This window comes from Bidens hawaiensis, unplaced genomic scaffold (genome assembly GCF_021521415.1).
Source record: "Bidens hawaiensis isolate Kalapana, Puna unplaced genomic scaffold, B.hawaiensis_p1.1 tig00006950_1, whole genome shotgun sequence".
In the NCBI taxonomy this organism is placed as follows: domain Eukaryota; kingdom Viridiplantae; phylum Streptophyta; class Magnoliopsida; order Asterales; family Asteraceae; genus Bidens; species Bidens hawaiensis.
Window position 1 is genome coordinate 236,829 of NW_027491476.1, and position 14,036 is coordinate 250,864.

Below are 14,036 nucleotides of genomic sequence, written 5' to 3' on the forward strand. Positions count from 1 at the left end.
CGATCTATAAATAAATCGCATCTTTCAAGAATTCATACATAACATCTATCATTCATTATATACTTTCTCTATGTTTGTCTATCAATCATTCCTTAACTATGTTCATACACGCTTGCTCATGATTGAGCTGTCTATGCTTGCTCATAAACAAGCCATCTATTCTTGCTCATAACCGAGCCGCCTATTCTTGCTTGTATTCGAGCCGCCTATTCTTGCTCAAAACCGAGCCATCTTTTCTTACTCATAATCGAGCCTCCTATTCTTACTCCTAACCGAGCCGTCTATTCTTGCTCATAACCAAGTCATCTATTCGTGATCATAACCGAGCCATCTTTTCTTGCTCTAACCGAGCCTCCTATTCTTATCCATAAAATGAACATATACTCATATCCATAGAAGGAACAGCATATACTATCCATAGAAGGAACACTATATACTATCCATATAAGGAACAACGTGTACCCATACAAGGAACACTATATACTATCCATAGCTGGACCAATCAATCACACAGCGTATATTTATGCATTCATTAACTACTATATCATACAATCATTCCACATGCGCGTACGTATTTACTATCTATCACACTTAGTATCCCTAGTTGGACCATCTATTCATTGTATCCATAACTGGACCACCTAACCATCGTATCCATAACTGGACGACATTATCCTTTGTATCCATAACTGGATCTCCTTACCCTAGTATCCAACACTTGACCATCTTACTATAGTATTCATAGCTAGACCATCTTACACGTATAATAGTATTCTATCAGTCAATACATTGTATCTATAACTAGAGAACACTACAAACAACGTGTGCCCTATACACAGTATAAGCTTTTAGTCCTTTATTATGTTCGTGCTCGTGCTTTCCATTCCATAACAACACAGTATCACTTCCATAAAAGGAAAAACTATTCATATCCATGAAAGGAACATCTGTTTATCTATAAGCACTCACGTTCTACCCACGAGCATTCATGATATGGATAGGTATAAGGTACTACGACCTCCCTGATGTCCACGTCATGACTTAATCACATTCTTCATACAACTTTAACATAAAAGAGTTACGTACATCTATTACTAGTTTAACCGTTTCTTTTCTCATATAAAATAAGTCACTTCCCTCTTTTATCTTCATTTATGAGTATGCATATAGCCCCAAACACATTTAAAGGTAAAAAGAGGGCTAGAACTCACCTGGGTCATGTTCATTTTTGAGTTAATTGTATCACCTTTCCTCAGTTGGGCACGACTTATGTAACAATCATAAGTATTAATTTAACTTAAGTGGGTTACTATTCTGAATTGAATCGCATGAAATCCGAGTCGCATTAGCATGGTAACCGAAACGCATTGCATTAAAAACGAATCTTATCACATGTTAAGCAAGCGAATCCCATTTCAAACAAATCTCACCCGATAACTCCTTTATCACCAAGTTTATGTTTTTCCTACATGTTAGGATCCAATTTACAATCCTACCAACTTTCATGCAAAACCGACTTCGTTTACCGCCTTTTCACGAGCCGAACACTACTCGTTTTTCTCGAACCTAACCAACTAACCCATTTACTCACAAGTTCATTACTTTATCAATAATCTTGACCCGATATATCAACCTACCAAGTTTCATGCAAATCCGTACACGAAAAGTAAACCCTTTAACAAAAACGTACCTTTGAGGTTTATGTTTCGAATTCACTTGAATAGCCTAAAACCATATCAAACGAGCTCCGATTTAGGCGATTCAAGCGGTCACGGAACCGTCTCGCCAAGATCTACGAACCCCTATACTCGCCATCACCGGAAACCGCAGATACATTAGCTGGAAAGCCCAAATAGCCACTGAAAAACTTCTTTTTTCATTGTACAGTTCTCTTGATAAAACTAGACTTCCCGACATCTGATCGAAGATCGGACTGGTAGAAATTTTTGATTATATGCTAAGAACACTCTGTAAAAATTTGATACTGATCCGGCGGTTAGATCTCTAGGAATCATCAGATCTTTGTGGGTTGCTCACTCAAAAACAGGATTCGGTTTGGAATGGAAGTGTGTGTGTGTGTGTGTGTGTGTGTGTGTGTGTGTGTGTGTTTTCTTAATTAAGTTGTAGGTGAAAGATGGATGAAAAGGAGATCTAGCGTTTATGAAGGGGTTTATATACTCCATGGCTCATGGACTAAACCCATGTTTCTCTGTGTCCATATTTATTACAAGTCCATAATTTATTAAAGCTTTACAAACTCATACTAAGTCCATGTCACTCTTATTCAATGAAATAAGAATTCCATAATATTAAACAATAAATCTTTTATTTATTATTTATCGAACTATAGGATGTTACAGTTGTCCTACACGATGGTAACTAACGCACATCTAGCATAAACCTTAATATTCCCTTGCGGCATAACACACTTTTAGATATCTCAGATCTCGATTACATTTTGATTTGATCTTTGCTCTTATAACTTGAGACGTTAAAAATAATTTATGATTTGGTCTTTTTGCCAATGTTGTAACATATGTGAATTTTCATGCATGAAATCTCAAGTCTTTTGTACTCATTCTAATAAAGTTTGCGTATTAATTCATCATCTATATTATTATGGAATCATATATTGTTTATTTCTAGTTGGTAACATTATTATTTTTTATTTTTTTAGCACGGAGTTATATAAATATTGAACAAAAGGATCCAATTACAATAGAGAGGCGGGCAACAAGCTGCCCCCCCCCCCCCCCCGCTGAATGACAAACCTGATCTTGTTGAAAACAAAATTATAGTTATTTGGCGTCGATAAGTTACTGTACACGAACCCTCGAACTCTTTTGAGAAATGTAATAGCTTCGAGGCAAGGTACCCAAATGTATAAAAGTAAAAGGAATGAATACATGTTAATTCTCAAAACATGCTTTCTCATGCTTAGCAATTTTTCCTGATTCCGCCTTCAACATAGCCTGCCAAACTACAAAATCGGTATCCCTAAGCCCGACAAGGGGGGATACTCCAGTAAGGTCTATAAAAGCATGCTTCCCCCGGCCATTCAAACACAAGAGTGTCTGCTGGTCAGAGAGTATACCTCCCTTTAAGTGGATCCGATAGGAAATTCACATGAACTTCTTTCTTTGCCTAGATCCCCGCTCATTTTATCGCATCACAAATGACATGTCTAACTAAATCATGTCTATATTTAAACCCTAGAAGCTCGTTGCAATGAACGACATGTTCACCCAAAATTATCCAAGCAAACTTTGCGACAAACCGGGGATGACTCATCCACTGGGAGTAGTGTGATCATTAAACGATATTTAAGAATGGCCCCGTACTCCACTGATGACATGTGCTGCCCTAAACCTTCGATAGGGATGATGATCAAGAAATCTTGAGCATGGGGAGCTTGAAGGCATTCTAACACTGCTCCCTAGCGAGTGGATAAGTTAAACTTTTCTCCCAAACTTCGGACGATTTTACTATAAGAGCACTCGCCAAAGCATATTGGGCTTTAGAGTGGGTCCTTATTAGCGAACCAACCAAGATCAAGATTGTCACACCCCAACCTAAGGCAGAAATGTTGGAGCATGATCTGATTGCTCACAGCTCGAAGATACTATCATATATAAAATGTGACAATATCTAATTAATTATTTTATTAAATAATACACACCTTATCCAATTATAATAAACAATCTACAAATATGAATGTAAGTTCAAATAATGTTTATCTTGATTATATCCTAAGGTCTTGTCTACGAGTCCAAACTTCAATCTTCAATACAAGTAACCTGCATTTGCATATAAAATGGAGTTTTGTCAACATAAAGTTGAGTGGGAATATCACCAGTTTCGACACAACAATATAAATAAGCATAACGTGATAAGTGCGGTATATATAATCAAACCATAATAAGTATGTAGACCGTTGCCAAGCGAATCGGGCGTTGGCCAATAGCATGACCACCCAATATACGACTGAATGAATAGTAACACAAGTAAGCAAGTAGCACGTATGTTTGATTAAGTCACTCACAATTACACGTATGCATTTGTATGAATATATATATAGTAAGAAATACAGATAGGTACGCATATATCCCCAAAACGTTTAGAAAAATTGGTAATATAGGGGAATGATAAACTCACCTTAAGCGATTACTAAATGCGATTAAACGAGCTAATGAATAAGCGAGTCGTGCGCTACATGTCAAACGATATATATAATTCAAAATATGAGATTTTAGGATACGATAATAAAAATAAAAAAAAACTCGTGGCCACTAGAATCAATCCAAACAGACATTTAGAACTCAAGTTATGTTTGTTTTAAGATTTAAGCGAGCTGGTACTGACCAGAATCCGAACAGCGAGTCGGAAGTCGGGTTTTGGGAAGTAGCCTTAAAATCACTTTACGATAATAAAAGTCTTCTGGACCGAATGTTGAATCCGACCAGAAGTATGAGATAATGTTAAGTCAAACTTGTCGACTATTATTCCCTTTAACGGGTTTGAGTCCAATTGACCACCGAGACTCCCTCAATTGGAAAAATTGATTGGGGGCTTTTGTTCTACAGATAAAAATCTACAATATTGAAGAATACAACTTACCCGAACGATGAATGGAACAAGAGATAATCGAGGTCAAAGCGTCTTGAAGCTTGAAAGTCGATGAAGGCTTGAAGAACTTGAAGTAATTGAAGAAACCGACAATGGGGAAAGGGAAATTTCATGGATTTTAGATATGGTGGCTGGTATTGAAGTAATAATCTAGGGTTTTATGATATGTCTTGTTTAAATATTAATGGTTAAGGCTTGTTTATTAGGAAATAACTATTTTATAAACCGAATAATCAATTAATGACAAAATCGGGTATAATAACTTATATATTTCGGTTTGGACAGCAATAAAACGAAATTGGAATTTTATAACATTATTTGACATGTCTTGGAGCTTAAGTTTCATTAATTTAATAAAAAGTAGGAAAGAATTAGCAAAACTAGTTCCTGTAGTTCCCGAAAATGTGATTTTTAGCCGTTTTAAGCGATTTTAAAGGTTTCTAAGGATTATTTGGCATGATTGAAACTTATGAAATTATAAAATAAGTTAAATACAAGTTTTAATCAGTTCAAAAGATCCCAATTACATTCTCGAATCGGTTTAAACAAATACGAAAAATCGAAGATGTTACAGTCTCCCCTACTTTAGGGAATTTCGTCCCGAAATTAAGGAAAACTTGAACACTATCATTTTTGAAAATAATTAAACTTTTAAAGAAAATATCATAACATAGAACTTTTAATAATCGAAGCAACGTTTCAAATGATAATCTGATAAGGGCATTTATATATAGGATGTACCAGCGGCATATACATCATGTCCTTATCATCTCATCATTTGTACGATTACCCAAGCTATCTTAGGTTCTAAATCATGACACACAATTGTACGTGTTATGATTTCCATGCGAGGACTTGGATAATTATGTTCCGGACCATAATTACTATTATCGTCGGATGGCCCGCATAACTCGTTTTCATCATGTGTGTTACAAACATTTAAAACCATCATTTTGAAACAAACAAACGTTTTAATAATTTTAAATATAAATTCAAGAGATACTTAATAAAAATTCGTGTTTGATTAATAAAATAAGGTAAGTTCTAAAATATCTTTTGCTTATGAAGGAAACAAATTTCGTGAAATAAATGTTATCTATGAATCGTGATTTTTTAATCGAGACTAAGGAAATTGAGGTATAGGTATAAGATTCTAATAAGTCTACCTTGATGAAAGGAATTTTATCCAGGGGATGAAATACGCAAAGGTTTAATTTATAACAAATTTTAAAATAGTTAATAGCATGTGGAATCTTTAAAGATCGTATTCTTTAGGAATGAAGTTCTTAAGATCGAGGGTATAAGCTTAAACGTAGTTAACGAAAATTTTGATGAGTCGAGTTTGATTAGTTTGAGAACTTATGAGATTAAATAGAAGTTAATATAAAGTCATAGCTTTTCAAGTTGGTGATTTTGAGATTAAAATTAATTCGATTAATATATTCTAAAATATTATAGTTATTAGTTAATAATTTAAATATTAATGATAATACGAAAACATACATATTTGAATTAAATTGTTAACAGGTTAAATTGAGAAACGGATATTCCCAAATCACCGAGATAGTCCTATTCCAATTAAACCTTTAAAATTATTTAAATTAGAAATTCGTTGATTTTTCTTTTTTCACAAAATCGTTATAAATATTAGGAAATAAGTAATTGAGTTATCGATGATTTATAATGTAAATTCAAGTAAATAACAAATTTTTAAATTAATTAGGGTACCAAAAATAAGATGTGAATTAACATAATAAAATAAGATAAACGCGAGGCTAGAAATGCATGAACCACCATGACTATTCTAACAACTATGAAGTTTATCATTAAAATGTTCAAAATTTTCAAGTTGTATCAAAAATCAAAGTGGGGAGTTGAAATGTTTACGAACCAATGTTTAGTTTCAAATAACGAACTTAATCACTAAATAAAGTGAGTGATGGGTTTTAATGGAGATTAAATCTAAAAGTCAATTTTAATGAAAAAAATTAATTAATGAAAGTTTTAATTTAATAATGAAAATTAAATTTATAGGATGAAAAATTTAGGTTAATAATAATAAAATTTATATTAATTGAATTTTAATAATAAAGATTTATAAAATGGAAAGTAAGTTGTGAAAACTAGCATGAGGTTGAGGAAAGACAAGTAGTAATAAAATATTTTATAGTTAAAATTGATGTTACGGATTTAATTGCACTTGATAGTTTATAATTTGAGGAAATAAATGAGAGTAGATATTTTAATTAATATTATAACAGATATAAGTTATTATAAGATTTATTGTTCGAGGTATTTTAGTTTTGTCGAGGTTGACGGTTGCTCGGTTAATGGCATACAGCAGCAACTCCTTGATGATTCTAGTAGTCGTACGGTGATCGTGAGAAGCAGATAAGCGACATTGATTACGACGATGATTTCCTAGGGAAGACATTCTATGGTGGCCAAAGATGAAACTTTACAAGTTGATGGGTAAGTTGTGTGAATAAGTTGATGTGAGATAATAGACAAGTTTACCTAAATAAAATTGTGTAAGTGATGGCTCGAGGACAAGTCAGGATTTAAAATAATGTGAATAATTTTCTTGAGAAAATTCAAAAGTAAAATATTATTGGGTTGGGTTTTCCATGGGCTTCCCATGGTAACTCGAGATCCCAAATAAAATAACGAAACATGCTCAATGAGTTGGCCTCCCATGAGCTTTCCATGGCAATTTGGTGGCCCAATTCAAATAACGAGTAATAAATAATTGAGTTGGTCAGCCCATTAGCGTGTACATGGCATTTAACTGACCCAACTAATTAACAAATTATCGAATCAATGGAGTTGTTTGGACCATGAGCGTTACAAGGCATTTAACTGACCCAACTATATATCGAATCAACGAATCAAATATAAGTAGTTGGTGTATCTCGAGAACCAACCCGGAAGATACGTTCCAACCCAAAAATCAAATAAAAAATGGTTTTAAAAATGGATAGTTGGAGTGCCCATGGATTTCCATGGATTTTTCACACAACTAAGAATTTAAAATAATTTAAAAACACAATTTGGAAGTATAACCATTTAGCCGGTTATGTTTACCACGCAACCGTTTAGCCGATTACAGGTACCACTTAAAGTTATTAGATAAGCTGTAAATAAATTAAATAGCATATAAGGCAATTTAGATAAACACGTATAGGGTTCCTAACATATGTCTATGACCATTCTAACGACCTATCTTATAACTTTCGGTTCTGATACCAATCTGTCACACCCCAACCTAAGGCGGAAATGTCGGACATGATTCGATTGCTCACAGCTTGAAGATACTATCATATATAAAATGTGACAATATCTAATTAATTATTTTATCCAAATAATACCCACCTTATCCAATTATAATAAACAATCTACAAATATTAATGTAAGCTCAAATAATGTTTATCTTGATTATATCCTAATGTGTTGTCTACGTGTCCAAACTTCAATATTCAATACAAGCAACCTGCATGTGCATATAAAATGGAATTTTGTCAACATAAAGTTGAGTGAGAATATCACCAGTTTTGACACAACAATATAAATAAGCATTACGTGATAAGTGCGGTAAATATAATCAAACCATAAACAAGTATGTAGACCGTTTCCAAGTGAATCGGGCGTTGGTCAATAGCATGAGCACCCAATATACGAATGAATGAATAGTAACACAAGTAAGCAAGTAGCACGTATGTTTGATTAAGTCACTCATAGTTACACGTATACATTTGTTTGAATATATATATATATATATATATATATAGTATGAAATACGGATAGGTACGCATATGTCCCCAAAACGTTTAGAAAACTGATAAAATAGGGGAATGATAAACTCAACTTAAGCGATTACTAAATGCGATTAAACGAGCAAACGAATAAGCGAGTCGTCCAGTACATGTCAAACGATATATATAATTCAGAATATGAGATTTTAGGATACGATAATATAAATAAAAATGAACTCGTGGCCGCTGGAATCAATCCAAATTGACGTTTAGAACTCAAGTTATGTTTGTTTTAAGATTTAAGCGAGCTGGTACTGACCAGAATCCAAACAGCGTGTCGGAAGTTTGATTTTGGGGGTAGCCTTAAAATTATGTTACGAGAATAAAAGTCTTCTGGACCGAATGTTGAATCTGACCAGAAGTATGAGAAAACGTTAAGTCAAACTTGTTGACTATTATGCCCTTAAATGGGTTTGAGTCCAATTGACCACCGAGACTCCCTCAATTGGAAAAATTTATTGGGGGCTTTTGTTCTACAGATAAAAATCTACAATATTGAAGAAGATAACTTACCCGAACGATGAATGGAACAAGCGATAATCAAGGTCAAAGGGTCTTGAAGCTTGAAAGTCAACGAAGGCTTGAAGAACTTGAAGAACTTGAAGTAATTGAAGAAATCGACAATGGGGAAAGGGAAATTTCGTGGATTTTAGATATGGTGGCTGGTCTTGAAGTAATAATCTAGGGTTTTATGATATGTCTTGTTTAAATAATAATGATTAAGGATTGTTTATTAGGAAATAACTATTTTAGGAAACCGAATAATCAATTAATGACAAAATCGGGTATAATAACTTAAATATTTCGGTTTGGGCAGCAATAAAACGAAATTGGAATGTTTATAACATTAGTTGACATGTCTTGGAGTTTAAGTTTCATTAATTTAATCAAAAATAGGAAAGAATTGGCAAAACTAGTCACTGTAGATCCCAAAAATGCGATTTTTAGCCGTTTTAAGCGATTTTAAAGGTTTCTAAGGATTATTTGGCATGATTGAAAGTTATGGAATTATAAAATAAGTTAAACCAAATTAAATACAAGTTTTAATCAGTTCAAAAGATCCAAATTACTTTCTCGAATCGGTTTAAACAAATACGAAAAATCCGAGATGTTACAAAGATCGGGAAGTAAACTATGCAAACAATCCAATGCATACCCATAATCCGAATCCAACCCATCAATCCCACAATCCCGCAAAATGTGGTTCTGTAACTTCCAAGATTGTTCCCTTGATGCTATGAAAGCATATGCGGAAACACGATTTTATGTTTATTTCATCACATGCATGCTTAATCGTTAGCATGACACGATGAATCGGGAATGCCTAGATTAATATTTTATAACATGCAACATTATTATTTTTATCCAAAGGTATTGTAATTATATCTTTTAATTTAAATCAATAGGAATCTTTTAGAATTTATTATTCTTGTGTTCCAAGATTCACCTTATCTAAATTTTGAAAATTCAAAACTTAGTCAAATTTTATCTCTAATTCATCATAAACTATTCTCTAAACATTTCTATAAATAGAACCCTCTAGCACTATCAAAATTCACTTCAAACCTACAAATTACAGAGCCCCAAGATTGCAAAGTCATGATCCTTGTCTTTCAAAGATTCACAAGTTGTTTTCTTTTTAGGAAGTTCCGGCTTTCGATTAATATTTCTTCCTTTCATTCTTTAATTATTATAAATCATAATCTATCCTTTGTGAACCTAAAACTATTATAAGTTAGATTAACTTAATGATCCAGCTTTGTTTTTATTAAACTAAAAACGTCAAAGGAACAATTAAGTGTTTCCTTGGATTGGATTTTGCAGAAACACCTTTGACTTTCAAAGCTTAGTTCTCGGTCATAATATATCCAAATCATGAATTTCAAAAGTCTAAGTTGGTTCTTTATGTGACCAATGTAACGTCCAACTTTTTGTTAAATAATGAATGACGGAAAGTTTTGTTATTTAACTGTGTGTCGTTAAGTTAGTCTTGTGTTAAGTGTTTGGGAGTAGGATTTGGGAATAGGTGGTGGGACCCGTGAAACCCCCTTTATATATGCCCAACCACTTCTTCTTTTCCTTTCTTTTTCTCATCCAAACACACAAACACACACATTCAAGAAACACACACAAACACTCTCTCTAGCAGTCGGATTTAAAATCCAAGCCAAAGAAGGGTAGAATCTCGTGTTTAACATCGTCAAGCAACAAGAATCACGTCCAGATCCTCGAGTTGTCAAGATCTGAACTCGAACCAGCAAGCAAAAGGTGGGTTTTATTTTAAAATGGTTAAGTTTTGTGATTAGAATCGGCATGCAAACAGTTATAATGATAGATCGGGTTGTGAAATGTAAGAAAAATATAAACTTGGTAAGTTATAACCTCTCGGGTGCACTTTGTGATAAAAAGGTGGTGTTTGGACTTTGAGAGATGGGTTCAGGATCAGGTGCATGGGGTCAGAATGTGTCAAAAGTTGGGAAAAAGTAAAAATCAGTTCCTGAGGAAGAGCCACGAAGTAAAATGGCTTAAAAATGGTAAAAGCGAAGAAAGGCAGGCATTTCGCTTCGCTCAGCCATGAGAAGCAAAACAGGCATTTCGCCTCGCTTAGCCATGCGAAGCAAAACAGTTTCATGCGAAACGAAACAGTCCCATGCGAAGCGAAATTCTTCCATGCGAAATTTTATAAAATTCATTTTCTGATGCATTTTTGTTAAAGGACTGTTAATGAAAATAAAATTTTTCTGAGCTGACCTGGCAGCTCAACCCTAGCCAGGGGCGCTGCCCCTTGGACCCTGCTAGGGGCTGCCGCCCCTAGACCCCGCTACCAGGGGCGCTTCCCCCGGGCCCCCGTTAGTTGAGGGTTTCATAAATTTAGATGTAGGTAGTCGTGGTAATAGATAATTGACACGCGTATTGTATTGTACAGTTAGCCGTGCACAACTAAAGAAGGGAATTACCATTAACGGCGAGAGAAATCGACTCCAGGTGAGTTCTAGCCCCATTTCTCTTTGGAATGTTTTCGGGGCTGTGTGCATACTCTTATGTGATAGTTAATACATTTACTTAATTGATAAGTGTATGATACATGTATGACTATGTATTGGATGTTATTACTATATAATGATAGTATGAATGAGCATGTATATATTTATTATTATATACATGAGACAGGTAAAATACACACGTATGATAAATGTATGGTTATTCGAGGCAGTAGGGACCAGACCCTTATAATATCTGTGATGTTAGGGTACCAGACCCTTATAATATCTGTGATGTTAGGGACCAGACCCTTATAATATCTGTGATGTTAGGGACCAGACCCTTACAATATCTGTGATGTTAGGGACCAGGCCCTTATAATATCTGTGATGGTAGAGACCAGACCCTTACAATATCTGTGATGTTTAATGTAGAATAGCTTATGGTATACCATAGGGTTTTATGAGAGAAAGTATGTAAGTATGTATGCATGTATATAAAGTATGTGTGAAAGAAGTAATAGCAAAGTAAGTATGAATACGTATCTTCGGACGCGTATGAGTAAGGGCAGGAATGTATTGTATGTTAAATTGATTAACTAGAACTCACTCAGCATAGGTGACTTTTAGTATGCACGCAGGCAGATAGGTTGAGGCAGCTGGCTTGAGGAAGGACACATGGCACGAGATAAAGAGACTGGCATCTATGATGAAGTGTCAAGACTATTTTATGTTATGTTATGAAAAGACAATTTGTATGTTATGACAAAAATGCATGTTTGTAATGTGATGTTGAAGTTTTAAATTATTTCCGCGAAAGTTTAAATTAACTCTGATTTTAGAATTGTGTTTATGAGTAAATCCAACACCAAAGTAGGCTTACCGGGAACGGGGCCTTACAACCAGTACCTCTGAAAATTTTTATGTAAACATTTATAAACTTTAAAAACGTTTATACTATTTTTATTTTAACAATGGGTCTTGCTGGAAATCCTGACATAGAGTTTGGTCTCAAAACGAAGGTCATAGCTCACCCATGTTTACGAATTAAGACCCAATTTTTGGATATGCTGTATATATATGAATTAACAAAATTTTCTAATTAAGAATCGCCTTAATTCATAAAAGTATAGATTTTTAGTGATTTATCTACTAAACTGACATTGACTCTGGCCCTCAATAGACTATGTTCTATTTGTATAAATAAATAGTTATAAATATTTTATAGAATTGAAAAATCATGTGAACGAATTATATATATATATATAATCATCAAGTTTCTGTACTCATAATTTTCTACTGTGCTAGACATACCACTTTCTAAGCATGGTTTACTACACGTATCTACATAGCTTTTGTAACACCTGTTCTTCAACTTTTCACACGTGCCCTTCTTCTCTCTTACCTTCAATTTTCTAGACTTTTCTTTCCTCTCACAAGTAACAACCACCGTTCAAAAGTGACTACGATTTGGTAGAACAACTAGCTCATTTACAGCTACATGGGAGGAAGATGAGCTCACCCGCCTCATTCACGGCTTCTAATTTTCACTTTCCAATTTGAATTTGAAAAGTGATGGTTGGAAACCTTCATATCAACGGATAAACTAAGATGCTGGGTTTTGAATGTTGTAGATGAATTGTAACATAGTTGGGGAAATAGCCCATATGAGATGGGAAATTAAGCGTTACTAAAGATGATTATTTCAAGAAAGTGTACTGGAAGCTGGCGATGAAGTGGTCGCTAAATAAGAACCCTAAGAGGAAAGAAGCAAAAAGCCAAATTTAAACATATCTCCGAAGCCTACATTGTACGTAATCTCTTCTTATTTAGGTGAATTTTTGTTTGATTCCCCCTTTTGTTAGCTCGGTTATTGCATTAGTTTGCAGGTTCTCAATGAACCGCAAAAGAGAAGAGAAGTTATCACTGACCAGTATTGATAGGCAAGGCAAGTGTACAAGTTCTGTATTTCATACATTTTCTTTATGCATCTTATTATAAGTTAGTTTTTTATGTTCTTGGTTTCAAGGTCAACAACTGAAGAGTCTCAAGTTTGTATTGGAATATCAGCAGGTATTTTATTTGTAATAAAAAATGAAATGCAATGGTTCAAAAACTTACCACTCTTTATTTTATGCACATGCAATATGAATTTAGGAATTTTGCAGATAGCGGTACTCCAAGTAAAGATAGCCAAAGCATCAACTGTGGTCATCCTCTCAACTCATTAGGTACCTTCTGCCAATTCAGATGATCTCAAGAATTAAGAGACAAAGTTAACAATTGACTTTATGTTGGGTCGATGGGGGTTACCGGGAGCTTGCATTTTGGATTGTCGTGAAACCGATTTGATAGCTTTATATATAATCTTGAAATGAATATATATATGGGTATGGTGTGATGAAGTAGGAAGAAATGTTGTTGGCATCATTTTTTCGTCCAACTTGATTTTATTGACATTACCCATAGACTTGTTAGTAACAGAATGAATAGAATTGCCTATTGATAAGATTTCATCGAATTATGTTCGGTATCTGAAATGGGTCAAGATCAGTTTGTATTCCTGATTTCTAAGTTGTCATACGCCGCGAAGCGTGTGGAAAATTTCTAGTTCTGT